This window comes from Ovis canadensis, chromosome 9 (assembly GCF_042477335.2).
Source record: "Ovis canadensis isolate MfBH-ARS-UI-01 breed Bighorn chromosome 9, ARS-UI_OviCan_v2, whole genome shotgun sequence".
Taxonomy (NCBI): Eukaryota; Metazoa; Chordata; class Mammalia; order Artiodactyla; family Bovidae; genus Ovis; species Ovis canadensis.
In genome coordinates this window covers 71823041-71839498 of record NC_091253.1, presented here as the reverse complement: position 1 = coordinate 71839498, position 16458 = coordinate 71823041, and the positions used below count along the sequence as shown (strand labels likewise).

At 37.6% G+C, this 16458-nt stretch overlaps 1 protein-coding gene across 3 annotated transcripts in view; it reads right to left on the bottom strand.

Annotated features, from left to right (window-relative positions):
* Window positions 1–16179, bottom strand: part of TRPS1 (transcriptional repressor GATA binding 1) — a 276051-nt gene extending 259872 nt beyond the window's left edge. For 2 of the 3 annotated variants that reach the window (XM_069600365.1, XM_069600368.1), the window contains exon 1: window positions 15625–16050. The gene's annotated coding sequence lies outside the window, so the exon portion shown is untranslated. Of the gene's footprint in view, window positions 1–15624 lie in introns of all 3 variants that reach the window. The other variant, XM_069600369.1, reaches the window with a different exon arrangement.
* Window positions 16180–16458: the final 279 nt, after the last annotated feature.

The following is a 16458-nucleotide window of genomic DNA, read 5'->3' as shown; positions in this document are numbered from 1 at the left end:
CAAAGGAGAAAAATAGATACTTGGAATATAGGGAGAGAATCAAGTAGAAAAATAAATTCCAAAAATAACATCAAGAAAATCATTAAGAAAGGCTAGGGCAAGATAGGTACTGATAGCGTTTCCTATGGTTTGATTAGGTATACACTGGATATTTAACAGTCAGGCCTCCCCCAAAATTATATAAAGAGATAATAGCCAGAGGAAGAGAAGGAGAAAAATCCTATTTATATAATAATAATGGAAGTTTTCAGCCTTTCTCTGTTTTGTATGCTCACTATACCAAAAAAGAGATTTCATGTAGGATGATCAGTGTAACAGTTTAAATGGCTCCTTAACCCATTTTAGAAGAATTGCTTTTTAATGTTAAAAGATCATTCCATTACTCTCTGACTTAATTATTTCTAACTGATTGATATAATTTTCCACAAGCAAACTATACCCTTTTAAAGGAATAACTGTGCACAGCCATTTATACAGGATTTTCACCTGAATGAAACACTAAAGAAACAAAACCACCATATTTTAAGGGAAAAAAAGGAAAAAAAAATCTGCCCTCTGGCTAAGAAACGGAGGAAAATACAGACAAACAAAAGCGAGACCAACAGGTATCTTCACATTGCAGCTCAACACTCAGGTACAAATACAGACCCTGTACCAAACCAGCCCATTTCCAGGGGCAGACACAACTTTTTCTGCCTTCTGAAGCCACTCTGAAAGAGTCTGGGAATGTGCTGGGTCCAATACTTGTCTGCAAGGCATTCATCACAATTCTTTAAAACAGAAATGGAAATGATGGCATGGAGGGAAGTATAAATCACAAATTTCACTCAAGAGGGAGTTGCATTAACACTTTAAATTATAAATATAACTATTAGGATTGAAAGATAAAAAGAAACAAGGAATTACATAAAATACCTCAGATGTCTAAAAAAGACATTTTTTCCCCCTGTTTTTTCCAATGCAACAGATTAAATGATTAAAATTAGCTCAACAATAATCAGTAAACAAATGTTAACTGCATCCATATTGAGTGGGGTCACAGATTAAAATAGAATGTTAAAAAAATGCCTAAAAATATAAATTAAATTTATATTTTAAAATATTTACTTTTCCCTACATGTAGGCCGAAATTTATCATTCAAAAGACAGGATTAATAAGAAAAGCATTTAAAATAAATGAGATTCTTTCATTATTCTTTTGTTAATTTGTTTTTATAAATGCTGAGGAGATTATGTAAAATGCCACAAATGGTTTCTCAACCACATTTTAATAACTAATTGCACATTTCAGGCCTAATCTCACAGATGTTTCTGTAGTTTTCAACCTGCCAAGGGGCTTGTGGGTGTTACAAATACTGAAATGTCCAGTCTCCCAGTTTCTTAGAAGATAAAAAAAATCCTTAATTCCAATGGGTTGCTTTTTTAAAAAATGGTCTCAAAATAGATAAATGTTGGAGGTATTTTAAGGGGAGAACAATAATACAAAGTACGTTCTTGTTAATGATTAATTCATAACCAATTCTTCAGTACCAACTGGGTTTTTTATACATGAACACAAAGAGACACCTCTTGTCAGGGGTTTGAAAGAACCATCAAGCCTAGATTTTCTGCTGTAACATTTTAACTTTTCACAGTAATTTCTAGACTAAATATTTGATTCTCGTATCTTCATAGATATTAATACAGAAATAATATAGGCTGTGTCGCTGCCATTTAGTCACTGTCATGTCCGACTCTTTTGCAACTCCCATGATCTACAGCCCACCAGGTCCCTCTATCCATGGAATATCCCAGGCAAGAATACTGGAGGGGGTTACCACTTCCTTCTCCAGGGAATCTTCCAGACCCAGTGATCGAATCCCTGTCTCCTTCACTAGAAGGTGGATTCTTTACCACTGAGCCATCAAGGAAGCGTCGATATGGAATATACTAACTGACATTATATGATCATCAATTTCCCAATGCACATTAATGTGCTATTCTATTCTCCCACCATCACAAAAGGAAAAAGAAAGATGAGTGCATAGAAAATATTAGGCAGGTTTCCTCAACAAATATCAAAACTGTCTAGTGTGCTACATATAAATGAGGATGCTGATCAGATGGCAATTCTAGTTTAGTCTTTTATTTAACTAGCCATGTAACCATGGAAAATCCACTTGACTGTCAGTTTTCTCAATTATAAAATGAGTCTGTTAGAATGGATAGATCTCATGTCTTGTCTATCACTCAAAACAGGACCAAATGGTTACTTTGACCAATACCTGAATTAAAGAAAAACAAAGAAACAAAATTTAAACTTGAACATCAGATATAAGACAGACCATTCAAGGAAAATCCAGCCATTGAAGAAAGAAATGTTTCATTGGCCAGGGTCTACTCTTCCTCAACAAAAAAATATTAAAAGATTCTCAAGAGTAGATCCACCAGTGCACAAGTGTGCAACATCGCACACTCGTGCACATGATGAAATGTATCCACCAGTCAAGGAGACAGGGGCAGCGCCCCAAGAAAATTCTCTGACTAAGCACTTCACTCTACATCTAACCTCAGACAGGAGATGAAATTTATTCTCCCCTTAGTTTCCCTGTGTACATGGTTTTATCGATGGAACATAATAAGCTAAAATGTACACATATGTCGGGTTCACAAAGTTTGCTCCAATTTTATACACTCATCTTTTGTCAAAATAAATTTGACCAGCTATTTCTACAAAAGTTTTTATGCAAAAAGGCCATGTTTTCTCCTACATTAGGAAAGAACTTTTGTAGAATTTTGTCCTTCCTCATCTATAGCTCGAGGCTTTGAACTAAATCTAAAAACATTGTCCAGGATCTTTCACCATATTCCAAACAGGTAATTTTTTTTTAAAGTATCTTTTCAAAATAACATTAAGTATGATCTGAAATCATCAAATTAGCCTAATTTCACAACACGTTTTGATTACACCAGGCCAAAAGTTTTGGAAAAACGTTTGCCTGACATCACGGGAATCAAAACAAGGAGGTGGTTAGTTGAAACGTCCACATTTCTACCAGCGGAGACACCAAAATACTGTTAAACACACGGGACCGGAATGGAAATAATGTCCTTTCTGAGAGTCAATTCCACATTCAGGGATTAGTCCGGTGATGTGTTCTGGTTACTAGTTTGCAATTTGGTATCTATTTCTTAGGGCTTGATGCACTTGCTCCAAATGAAAGTATTTCAAAATAGTCTGTAAGATGAATGTGCAAAGCCGTTGCTTCTTTAGGGTAGCAGCCTTATTTGGTTTACACAAAACTATAAGGATGCCAATCATTTTAAGCAAAGCAGCCTGCAAAAATAAATAAATAAATAAAATACAGGCAACACCAGAGACATTTCACTTTATACTAAACATTTCTACAGTAAAATATATCAGGTCAAAGTCTTCACTGTATACACAGTTGAATTTTAAACCTGCACATTTGAAAATATTTCACATTTTCTTACGAATTTTGGAAAATTCTGTAGACTATCTTAACACTATTTCAAAGTTGTTTAAATATTCTTCTTCTTTCTCCTTCAACCAAAATTTTTGATACAAATTGCCTAAGGATATAACTGAGAAACAACTAAATATCATGTTATTTTACACGGTTCATAATTTTGGCAACTAACCTCAAAGAATAAATATATGATTTTCAGATACCACTCCTGTTTGAAGTAAAAATAACAGCATGCAAATGACATAAGAAAGGATTTCTACATAGCGACTCCTTAGAAATGACCAAAATATCTTATCACAGGAAGGTATGGCAGGGAAGCTCAATTTCTGATGCCCTCAAAATGAGTTTCTGAAAAGATAACACACACATACAAGAATAAAAAATGAATGCAAAATTAATTTGCACTTTATGGGAGATAAAAAGTGTTCTATAAGTAGAAAACTCTAAAAAGATAAAGTATTTCCTCTCCTTTCTGAAAGGCTTAAAAAAACAAAACTCAATATTTCAAACTTACAAGCAATCCAAGAGAATTTGGAAAATATTTCTCTAAAAACCAATCCAGAATGCAGGATGTCAATTTGAAAATAATGGAAGCATATTTCGTTTTTAAATTTGAAAACTTTTTGAAGACAAAAAAAAATCAAGTTAACATCTCAGTGATTAACTCAGGGGCTGCATAGCCAAGAACAACTTTCAGCACTTAAAACATAAAACTGTCAGTTTCCTCTGCTTGGAGACAAAACATACAGAAAGCAAATATTCACTGCTCTATTTTCCTAGACATGAAAGACAGAACTAACTTTATAAAAGGTGATCACTGAATATTTCTACCTATTATCATATTTGTGCCACGGTTCCTAAAAATCAGTTACAAATTTCAAATCTCAGAACCATTTTTAGTAGATGGCTACTCACACTTCATTACCCTCCAAACCCTGATGGAAATACAGTCATTTATTGAACTTCACTTCAGCTCAAGGCACAAATATGTTAAACAGTCTATGCATGATGTTATTAAATATAAGCTACCATAAACAAGTAAAACTCTTTACTAAAGATATCAAAGGGCTGAAAGCATGATGCTTGGCAATCTATTTCTTGCAAATCTAAAGCATATTGATGGTGAGCATAATTTAAGTACTCTCTTCCCTGAATCAAGATACATTCATTTCAAGAATCATCCATGATCAAACGATCAAATTCATATTTATAAACTTGGAATACATAGCTGGGTAGAAGCACTGAGTAACTAAACTGCCTTATTTATTTGCCAGAAATATGTCACAGTTGGTGATTACAATTGTTGAAAAATTACACCAAAACTTTATTCAATTTCATTGGATGTATTTCCTCATAGAAATGGAATGGCAAAGGCCTGCTCAAGAGCAAACAAGAAAATCAAATTATTAGTTTACAGTATATAAACCTCTGTTTTTTATGCAGCTCCCTCCCCAAAATATAAATATTATAAAGAATAGAAGCAAAGACCCTAGAATTGGCTCATTTTTTTCACTGAAAGGAGAAATCTTTATTCCTCCAAAACCTGAAATATTCGATCCCAAAGAGGAAAAAAACAAACAAAAAAAAATGGTAATAAACCATAGCAGAAAAATTCAGAGGAAGCATGCTTGCTCTCAGCATAATTTTCTTTAGCAACCTGAGATGAACAACATCACGCTACCCGTGATCTCTGCTTACTCCTCTGTAAACCATCCAGAGGATTTTCAAAAAGGAAAAAATTCTAGTTCTGCTTTCAAATGCCAGATTAACTTACTGGGCCTCCACTCCTGAAGGGAAACAGCACAGTAGCACACCAGAAGCTGGAGGATGCTTTATGTCACGCAAAGCCGGGACTGGTGAGTGGGGCCCCAGTGGGCTTGCTCGAACTTTCCCAAGTACCATAGGCAACGAGGTCAGAGTCTTCCATGTCAAAAACATATCAATAAGTAAAGCCATCCACAGCAACAGTTCCTTATGTTATAACGGTCTTGTGCAGTATCCAAGTCCCCCTTCTGTTCTGTTTGTAAGTATATACATACTTACAAATCGTTCTAAATAGGAACCAAAAATGGGAAAAACAAAAAGAAGGGACATCTGCTTACACCAGTATCTACTACTCTGTTTTCCATTTCTAATCATCGTTGGTCTCACTTCTTAATTTTTATCATTGCCAGTGGAATTATTCAGGCAGTGAGACGAGCATGTACCCACCTAAGTAAATGTTAATGATGATTTACTGAACTATGCTAGGAGTAACAAGTACAAGACAGGTGTGTCAGCGTGTACACAAATATGCGGAACGGTAAAGAGTTAAATGTCTGACAAAGTGAACATGCAAAATCATGCACAAACATTTACACATAAAATGTGTACTTTATGATTTTTACTATTGGCTTGAAATCTTGAGCGACAGCTTTCTTACTTAAAGCTTATCAAAGTACAAAGAAAAAGTAAAATGTAAATAATGAGGGCACTCTTTCAACAACATAAATTGTCTTTAAGAACGGGACATTTCAAAGTAGAATAAACACTGATGGGACAGAGAGTAAAATAAACAGTTTATTGTGATTGAGGTTTAGATGACATCGAGTTTCTTAAAGTAATTTACTACATCTTGCATCCAATGAATGTAAAGCAAATTCGTTCTAAATGCAAAAGAGAAACATCTCCTTACTATCTGCTTATAAATTACAGAAAATGAGGTTTCATATTAACCCATAATTACTTAAATGTGTAATTGCTTACACTGGCCACTTATACCTAAAGTTAGCTTCTAAAATGTACCTAAGTTTGCAAAACTGAGGAGTAAAATTTGCAATAATCTTTAAAAAAAAATACACTGTACTTCCAATAGTAAGTTAAAAACAGTATAAGACATAATCAGTTGTGTTTTTCAATTTATAATTTAATTAATGAAATTTTAGCAGCTAAATATAGAAAAATACACAATTTTAAACAGTCTCAAGGGTATATCTATAAATAACTGGTAAAGAACTATTAATCGTTCAATAATCAGACTTAAATGTATAGAGAACCTTTAATAACACGAGCCCTGATAAGAAATTATATATATGTGTGTGTGTGTATATATAAATCACCAGTCTTAATTTCCATCAGTTGAATAGTATTTTAAAAAATTAGAACGACCTAGATTCTCTTCTCAAAAATATTTCATGGTATCAAAGTAAAGCAGGAAGAAATGCCAAAATCTCTTTTAGGAATTTTTGTATGTTCAGAAATTCTTAGTATTATAGTATTGAGAGATAAAACAGGCTGATATGTTTATTTCTACATCTTTTATAGCTAAGGATATGTGAATACTGACATCACAAAGAAGTCACATGTAAAAGTTTGTTTTAATTTGTCTTGCCAATCTTACCCCCCAGTTCAGAACCAAAATTTTAATTAAATAAACCCTCAAATAGGTGTTGGGATGCATTAGGTAATTAAAGTGGATATTACAAAGACTAAAGTCATTTCAAAAAATATGTAATATGTTAAAATTCCATTCGATGCCTGTAATGCAAAAACATTCTATACGAGTGAGAGTATAGCTCTGTGCATGTACATGTACGCTCGCACAAAGTTAACGTGAAGTCACAAAATCATACCCTAGCAACTAAGTGCATAGCACTTGTGCATAGCTCAGAAGAAAAAAAACTGAAGTAGATTAGTAATGCTTGGTCCCTTTGCACATGAAGTGTATCATGTAATAGAGAAATCAGATTCCACAAACTAACTTCTGCCGTCTATATTTACACTATTTATAGATGTATCTGATCTCAGATATAATACATGCTTCTATACAGAGAAACAGAACTAGTAATTCACAAGATTCACTGAAAGCCACACTGTAGAATCTACTCAAGAAACATACATTATAGTAAAAATATTTGCTGATTTGTAATTTTCATAAATTCTATCCAAATTCAAGTGGAAAAAAACTCTGAAAGAAAAATCTTTTTCGTTTCTTTTTTTCTACAGCAAAAATATACTTAATGTCTAAATAGCATTTGTGGTATATCTATCATCCTATACTGGGTTTATTCTTGGTTACTATAATACTCAATTTAATAATAAAATATTAATGCTTTTTTTAAAGCGCCGGACACAAACATGTAATACAAATGTTTATTATTCTTTATAATCCTACACTACTCACTATCATGAATACAAATAATTAACAGATAAAGCAATTATAAATGCAAATAAGAGAACCATGCTTCTATCAAATAAAGGGAAAAAAATCAGAAAATAAAGTATGGGCCCTTGTATATTTCCCTCTAATACTATTACAGAAGCCTTAAATAGCTAATGGTGTCAGTCATTTGTTTATTTGTGTTAAATAAAGTGAATATATAAGTCAACTTCTGACTTACTTAAAAGTATTTAGAACATTTTACAGAACTTATTTTGACTGTGTCTATTACCTAGATACTGAAGTTGTTGTATTGTGTTGCTTGATGAAATAGAACATACAGCAACCCTCAAAACCAGTATTACAAGCCTGGCAAATAGCATCACATTTGGGTGACGCACGGAATCCATCACCCTAGGGAAAAACGCATTGGATCATAGTACGAAGTCTTTACATGTTCCATATTATTTCTACATAACGTTTTAAGATGACAGAATTGTAAACTATAAAGTGCTATTGCATAAAAAGATATATTCAGGAACAGCACTGTCACTTAACTGCTCCTCTCAATAAAAATTTGGGACTTAAAAAAAAAATTATCTGCAGAACTATTTCTTAAAATACACCGGAAGATGGCATTTTTGTATAAGGGGTTTTTTTGGTGTCATTTCTTAAATTCCTTAGTAAATTTAGTGTAGATATAAGTACTGTGATCATGATGGCTTTATTATGTTTAAACTCCACTTATTTCAAACTTCAAGACTTTATAAGGTAGGTCATGCCTTAAAAGATTCATGGTTTAACATATAGAGTTAATTGTTTAGCAAAGTGGATTCCACCTTCAAGGTGTATCTTAGTATTACCCATGCACATATACTACATACATAAAGCATACCTGCGAGAGCATGCGCACATATCTGCAGTAATTGAAACTTACCCTGATACTTCAAGCATTTGCAAATATAATGCTAGATTTCCTCTCACATTACAGACATACTACTGCTAATAACCAAAGTATTACACAAATTAAAATGTTACCTTTGTTCCAACAATACTGCAGTTCATTATATAACAGAAAGTGTCATCCTTAATCTCTCAGGAAGGAAGATAGTGGTGGATTCTTGGAGAAGTGGTGCGGAATGGTTTGAGGCAAAACCGAAACATATTGTTTAAGTAAAGCTTAAGGGGAGGGGATCATATGCGCAATTGATGGTTTTTTTTTTTTTTTTTTTTTTTTGGTATCGTCTTCCACAAAGCCTCTCCAACCCCTCCCCAACACTGAACAGTAAACAAACTACTGATATTAAAGGACTGCAGCACTAAATACCTCCCTTTGCCTTTTTTCCCTTCTTGCAAAACTTTATTACTGTTACCTCTGTTTTGCAGTAATAAACCAGCATTCAATCAACAAAACCGTAATGACAGAGATATATTTGAAAACTTTGTAAAAAATAAAACAAATCAAGATTCATGTTAAGATACTTTTGCTCTGCTGATGTGAACAAGTTATAGTTTAAGTTCCTACGGTTTCTCCTGACACATCCTTATGGTAAGGAGTGGTTAGCAGAGAAAGAATGTTTCTGATCTGAACTGAAGTCTATAGTTATAAGAAAAACTGAGAAAAACGTTAAGGTAAATCAAAACTGTCAAATTTTCATGCAGGGAATTCTTTTAACTTCCCTGAATATACAAGATGCTTTTAATGGTAATTACAAATTAAAAGACATTTTAAGGTATCTGCGAGATACCTAATTTTCAGTATGCATTATTTTTTAAACACATTCTGTGTAAAAGGGGGCAAATAGAACCTCAGCACAAATTTAGGGTTAAAAGTGAAGTCCAAGACAGGTAATCGTAAGATTTAAACCAAGACAAGTGACCAGTAAGATCTGAACCTTACGAACAATCCTTATCAGAAATTTTGATACTTCTGACCCCCCAAATAGGGCGGAGGGCCTCATTTCTGGGTGCAGTGTCTCTCCAAGGAAGGAAAAACTGCTACAAATCTTTTTGCCTTCTGAAAAGATTCTCCTACTTGCTAGCTTCTGAAGTTTCCCTGATGTCAACCAACATCACCAAGATAACTCTAAACTGGAGAAAGTTCTGTTTGCCTGTACAAGCCAGGAAGAGAGAAAATGACTATTTTATAAGAAAAAAAAAAAGAAAAAGAAAAGAAACTAAAAACACTGTGTGATAACAGGGTTAAAAATTATCCCCTAAAATTGTGAGGGGAATAAAAAGAGCCGCCCACACAAACTGACCCTTAAAATTAACGCTTTCAATATAAAAATATATTTTTGTAAAGTTTCACCTATTTTCCTTCCACTGCACATAAAAATGATTAATGTCAGAATGAAACTTCCACATTTCAGACTCTTGCTAACAGGTGTAGCATTCTTTACATAAACATATTCATTGACCTGTCGCCATTGATAATCTTAATTAATTCATCGCAAATTAAACAAAAACAAATGTTTTACTCTCCACCTCCCCCCCAATAAGAAATAATGCAATACAAATACCCGCTCTCCCCCAAAAACCCAAAAACTGTTTAAGTTATGGTAACCTGAAATGCACCATCCATCACAGAGAGCAATTGGAGAAATCCAACAGGGCTCAGCAGGAAAGATTTTTAATAACAGATTGAAAAACAGAATAAAAATAACTGCATCAACAGAGCCTTTCTTCCTCAGGCCACAAGCCCGTTCTTACTTGAACTTTTTTTTTTTTTTTAAATGGCATTTTGGCCACTAAAACCAATCCAGAACATTATTAAAAGTTAAAAGCTACCAATTACTTCTGTCTGTTCTTTTAAAGCAAAGTTTGGCATTACGTCAGTTGGTTTAAAGAAAACAAGAAAGAGAGAGAGAAAGAGTAGGAGAGAAAGTTTCCTGCTTGTATAAACTAAACCACCAGGGAAGGTGTCTAGCCACTTGTAAAGTATTTACTGCAGGTTTTTAAAGAGCTAGAAACATTTTAAAAATTAAAAGTTTTCTTTCTCATTTTTAATGAAATGTACTTAGCAACGGAAAGTGTTATCTTTCATGTCTTTCTTTGGGGTATTTCGATGCTACTTGTATTTCAATCACAGCTTTGAGTCAGAAAATGATTTCCACTGATGCTTCAAATGTGAAGGGCATAGATAATTTTATCTTCATTTTTTGCTACCTGGATTTGTGCTCTTAGGAGAAAAAAAAAGTTTAACGATAAAAAGTAGACATTGCTCCTATAACAGCTACTGCAGCTGCAGTGACCATCTAGGCTTATTCATCCAACTAACTCTTAACAATTCAAATCATTTTCATCCACAGATCCTTCAGCAAATTCAGCAAAGGGGTATCCTTAAACCCAATGCTCTCTTTCTAACCTAAACCAAGTCCTACATTATTATACCCATCAGAGAACCAAATCAAAAGCCAACAAATTCAGTTTTCAGGACTCTGAGAACCACTGAGTGGTGGGACAACTCTAAAGGTTACCATGATAGCAACATTAAAGACATTATTTATAAAGGTCATATGTAAGTGATAGAACATCCTATATAAATAAACAGCCTAGGACCTACTAACACCCGAGGATAAATTTTTAAAAGTGGTTATTCCCTCCGCAAAACTCTTTGCTACTGAACAGTGTATAAAACACCACTTGGTATTTTAAAATATTTCCTTTACCTACTGGTTAAAGCTTTTAGGAGATAAATAATTTAAAAAGTCTCCTCAATTTTTTTAACATAAAAATTGCAGAGTGCGTTAGTATTCTCTATCTGTGATGAGAGAATCAGACTAAATTTCTACTTGATAAAGGCTGTAAGAGTTTCTTCATATTTTATCTAAGGGGGACCTGCCAATTTCATAAATCATAACTAGACTAGTAACAAAGAATTCAGTTCTTTCTCTATGGTGGGATCAAAAGATGAACGCAGTTATCACATAGATAGACAAAGTAAAACCAAGTCTAGACATGCCGTCATTAATTTCCCCAAATTTCAATCAGCAATAAATAAGGAAGCTAAATGAGTAAACAAGACTCAGAATTAGTTATCAAGGCTATTAGTACTGAAAACCAGCAAAACAGGGGAAGAGAAAGAAACCTCTGTTACCTGGAAGCTTGACCAAGGATGAACAACAGAAAAGCAAGTCCATAAAACTTGCCTGTTTTTATCAAATTGATTGTAACTTGTGAGCTGCAATATTTGGGACAGGACTGTCTGAGTTTATAGTTTTCTGTGCCTGCCAAAAACAGATGCAAACTACCACACTGACTGTCCTGCGGAAACTAAATTAAGCAAAGGCAAATACCAAGTGGAAAGTTGTCAGCCTGTTGAATGAATAGCTGCATTTTACACACAGAGACTATCTTAATGAGAATATGTTTTAATGTGCATCAGTCATTTTCAGTGCATCACTTACTGCAAAAATAATAATTTCCCCTTTAAATCAATTATAAACACCTGCCCCTAACTTTATTAAAGTCTGGTACACATAATAGCATAGTGCCGTTATATTATTATTATCAAAGGGATACTGAAGGGGAAAAAGTCTTACACACATGTATTATAAGGAACACTTAAAGGCTGGTTATCTATATCTGTGTTAATTGCAAATTCAAAATAAAGTTTCAGCTCAAAAACAATCTGCTGCAAGCCTCTGAAAACTTTCAATAATGTTTATTTACTTCAAAAAAGAAGATAAGATAAGAGTTTATTAAAACTTACCACAAATGTACAGATCATTAATTGCAAATTATATTTCTTCTGCATTTCTTCTCCCTGGCTAGCTCTCTCCACAAGATACACACACACACACACACACCAAAAATAATAATAACAACAATAGAAACATCACTGAAATACTAGAATCTTAAAAAGCAGCTTTTCCACAGATGCATTCACCTCCCTGCTTTGAAGGTTTTCCTTATGAATGAAGATTTCCTTGTGTGTAGCGAGACCTACCCTGTGGAAATGAGAGTAAACTCAGGAGTGGTACGTGACTTAAAAGAAAAGTAAAAATAATACTGAAAATACGGTAGGACCATGTGTAACTCACTTATGACTAGCACTCTCATATGGATTCTAACCTATTTTTAAGCAAGTATGAAGATGTTATAAAATCCTTTAAAATCTCACTCTTCAAAACACTGAGCTCTAAAATCAAGCCAAACTTCCCAGCCACGATGACACTCTTCTTCTTTTAATATTACCTTTAAGAGACAAAGGACCAAATCTAAAAAGCAGCAAAGACCCTGGAAGCGTCTAAAATTCAAAAGAGTGACTAACTTTTTTGTGAGGAACTTGCTATGTTTCACTGTTTATTGGGAGAGTGTCCGACTTCGTTACTACATGTGGAAAAGCATTCTGCACACACAAATCCTAACATATAACACATAGATCAGGAAGCCATAAACATCAGCTCGCCGATGGTAAGTAATACTTTGCCAAGAGAGTATTAATAAAGACCGACCGGGAATGCCTTACATTTAGAGAAATCAGGTCCGAATGCTGGCACCAAAACTCTCTTTCCCCTTTAGGAATTTTATTTTCACATTACTAATATCCAGAAATCGTTATCAAACTTTAGCACGTTGGTGGCCCAGTATACAACTCGATCTAGAGATGTTTCCATTCAAGGGTACAGCTTTAAAAGGAAGTTATGAAATCTAAGGACAGAGAAGCTCTAAGGCCCATATGTTTGACTTGTTAAGATTAAGCACATCATTAATAAACTTTCACTTAAAGGTAAAAAAAAAAAAAATCCTTCAAATGTTGGTATCATTTCCAGACTGTCCTGTCAGCATCACAACTTACAGGAAACGCTTCATCTTCCCATACAAACCCTGTATTTATTCACAACCCTGGCATACGAAGGGAAAGAAAAAAAGCCCACACCGTTTTAGAGCTAGCTAGCTTTTATATATTAACCGGTGGAATATCTGAGAAAGTGGTCTAAGCAAATGCGTAGCATGTCAGAAACTTGACAACAGTGAGCTCAGGAACTTTCATTCTCATTTTGTCCACGTCAAGAACTGGCCGCCCTCATGACTTTTTCTTCGCTGCCCCTTGCATTTTTAACTCTGGCAGGCTTTTCTAAATGATCAACTTTTCCTAAAACCAGCAGGAAAAGTAACATGATGCCAGCCAAGATCCATAGGTTTTAACCTAAGAGCTGGAAAACTCGAAAAAGTGGTTGGAAGCTTCCTAGTTTATTTTTGCTTTGGACAATCACATTTTCAGCCAACGACCAGGCCTAGAGTAAGCATTTTTGGGTAATTTCGTCTGGGGCCCTATCTGTATTTTCCCTTTGTACTTAATTGTCGCTCTCAGTCCCTTTCCTGTTCACCTGGTGCGTTTACGCAAGTTCAATGAATGTCCAAAAGTTCAATGAATCTCCAAAAGTTCAATGAATCGGCCTAACTGGTCTGCGATTTGAACGTCTCCGCTAAGCTTCTCACTTCACTTACCTCACTTAAAACTCTAGCCGTGATTTCCAAAATAGGATAAGGATGAATACGCTACTATAATTTTGATTCATCATTAAGCTTCATCGCTCTCACTCAAAAAACTTTCAAAGACTCAATTCTGAGGCCTAAAAAGATATGAGGAAGTAAAGCGAGACCTAACATCTAATATTACCTCCAAGATTTCCCTCTGAAACCCACCAGTCCCTCTAGCCCTCTAACTTAAATTGCTTTAGAGTCTTGGGGCCATAAAACAGTAACTGACTTCCTTGGGGAAAAGGGGGAAACACCACCAGCTCACACAGGTACTAACAACAAAAAAAAAAGCTTTCCCAGCCACAAAAACAGCTTTGCACTTCAAACGGCTCCCACCGCCGCCTCACCCTCAAATTATTCATGGGGTCTCATAACCTTGGAGTTATTTGAAGGGACAGCGGTGTTTGCCTTGGCCTTACAAAGATGCGTCTCTCTAGAACCCAAACAGGAACTGGACAGAAGGCGAAGCGCCCGGCTGCCTGGATGTCCCACCGCTGTCAGGCATTTCATCACCGGCCAGTGTCCGCTGACCCGCGACCCAGGGCGCATCATCCGCACCGCAGAGGAAGTCTGTCCCTTCCTCGGCCCCTACGGAAGCGCCCCGGCGGCGAGGCCTGCCACATGGCACGGACAGGGCACAGACCCCTCGGCCCGGCTGCCCTGAGCCGCGCAGGGGCGGGGGCACCGAGGGATGCGACACCCTCCACCTCCAGCCCAGCTGGGCCTTTAAGGGGGAAAAAAGTTTGAAGCCTGGCTTTGCAAACTCTTCAAAGACAGCGCCAGTCCTGGGCTGTTTTCCCACTTTGGGGGACCACACGAAGGCCCCTCTCTGAGACCCTTCCGACCCTCCCGAGTTCGCCCAACTTACTACTCTGCATGCCGGTGCCTAACCTGCTCCCCGCTTGTCAGGAGCCCCAGAAAACTTGCGGTGGCGGCGGCCCCTCGGGTCCAACCACCCCCAGCTCCTCCGCTGCTCCCGGTAGGAGAGAATTAAAATCAGCCAGAAAGAGACAGCGAGGGGGGAGTGGGGCTACGAGGGGGAGGGGGCACCGGCCTGAAACTTCTTTTTTTGGCAAATGGGGATTTGTTTTTCCTCCTCCCCGGCGGCTGAACTTGACCCTCCTGACTCCAAGGGCTACTGCAGTTTGAAGTCTGTCGTTTCTAAGACTCAGATGCCTCAGACCCACGAAAAGGGGGGGGGGGGGGGGGGTGGAGAGCAGAAGGGAAGAAAGAAAGAAAGAAAGAAATCACACGCGCAAAAAAGGAAGAAAGAAAATGCATGTGAAACCCGAGAAGCCTGAGCTTGGCTTTCTGCACACTCTCCCTCTGCTCTTTTTTTTTTTTTTTTCAAAGAAAGTCACTTTTAATTCCCAGGGCTCCCCGCTCGCGATCGCCCACATTTTGCGCACACACGCGCGGGCGCAGCACTCGCGTCGCGGCTCCGCGGGCCTGGCAGAGGGGCTCCAGCGCCCCCCAAGCTCCCCGCGGCCCCCGGCCCCGCGGCCCGCCCGGGCCTCCCCTCCTTACCTGTTGATTAATCGTCAAGAACACCCTCGGCAGCCCGAAAGATGGTGGCGCGGCGGCCAGAGCCATGAACCGTCTTCGTTGTTTGCAGAGTTGATCTTGGATTATTGGAGGGGGGGGGGAAGAAAAGGTCTTTCCTGCCTCCCCCCCTTTCCCTTCCCTCCCCCCCCCCCTTATAAAAAAAGAGAGAGAGAGAAAGAGAAAGGAAATAGAGCAAGGATGTGCCCGGTGCCGGGTGGGAGAGGGGAGGGGGGGGGGTGTTGTTTTTTGTTTAAAAAAAAAAAAAATAGGCGAGAGAGCGATGGAGAGGACGCGAGGTCTGGAGAAAGGAGCAGCACCAAAAAAGAGGACGCTTGAGATTGCAGTGAGATCGGGTCTTTATCAGAAATGTTATCGCTTGTCAGGACCTCAGTCTCCGCGCATTACGTCAGTTTCAAGACACCAACACTATTAATATCAAAGGAGCCTTCGCGGAGGAAAGCGCCACCCCAGACCAAGCTCCCTTAAAGAGACAGCGCGCGTCCCCGCGCCGCCGCCGCCGCCGCCCCGCCCGGCTCTGAGCACCCGCCGCCGCCGCCCGCCCGCCCGGACCGGCCCCGGCCGCGACCAGCCGGCTGCGCGAGAACTTCGCCCGAGTCGGAGCGCCGCGAATGAGAGCTGCGCGGTGCAGGGACCCAGCTACCTTCCCGCCCCGCCTCTCCCCCCTCCTCCTCCCCCACCCCCCATGTGGGAACGTGCGGGCTGGAAAAGGAGGAAAAATCCGCAAGCTTTAGGGATAATGTGATAAAGACAAGGACCTACCCTGGGGAGTGGCGGGGGGCGGTGGGGGGGTGGACA